The 602-nt window shown below is 35.0% G+C and overlaps 1 protein-coding gene and 1 long non-coding RNA gene across 2 annotated transcripts in view; one reads left to right on the top strand and one right to left on the bottom strand.

Annotated features, from left to right (window-relative positions):
- LOC119587088 (protein lifeguard 3-like) overlaps nt 1-602 on the top strand; it is a gene marked incomplete at its 5' end in the record, with an annotated part of 70866 nt that overhangs the window by 4941 nt on the left and 65323 nt on the right.
- LOC119587089 overlaps nt 1-602 on the bottom strand; it is a 9962-nt gene that overhangs the window by 8969 nt on the left and 391 nt on the right. The gene's annotated exons all lie outside the window — the stretch shown is intronic.

Below are 602 nucleotides of genomic sequence, written 5' to 3'. Positions count from 1 at the left end.
AAATTGTGGAATCATCCTGCCATAGCTAATCAAGTGAATAGATTTATATAGTGCAGGAAAGTCATTGACTACTTTTTTTCTGCAGTAGAAAATTGAGAAAGTGAAGAGGCTCTTGTAGTTTGACATGCTTTTCTTCTGTTGCACTCATAATCCGTCCCACAGCCAATGAAACATTCATGTAGAATGTCTCCTTCTCTTTTACCTTGAAATGTATGTATTTCTTTAACAACAGTTACAGTTGAAAGCAGTTCAACTGTAACTTATTACTTGCTCATGTAGAAGGGCCAGATTTACCCCCCCCCCTTTCTAAATTGCTTACCATACCAACATTGATCGTTACAAGCACACTTTCCTTTTATACACAATGCATGTCAGGAACAACCTACCATAACCCATTATAGAAGGAAGGTCATTATATCCACAGTTAATTTTAAAATCTCACAAATGTACCTTCTACACAAATGCAAACAATGCCCCTTACAGCCAGATAAATCTTCACCCCCTACCCAGAACAAACTCCCTCACATGAAAAATATTATATGATTTATAGAAAAGAAAAAAATAGAAAACATACATATTGTTTGATGGATTTTTTTTTTCTG

Source organism: Penaeus monodon, chromosome 22, assembly GCF_015228065.2.
Source record: "Penaeus monodon isolate SGIC_2016 chromosome 22, NSTDA_Pmon_1, whole genome shotgun sequence".
NCBI classification, from domain to species: domain Eukaryota; kingdom Metazoa; phylum Arthropoda; class Malacostraca; order Decapoda; family Penaeidae; genus Penaeus; species Penaeus monodon.
This window is presented reverse-complemented; position numbering and strand designations above follow the sequence as displayed.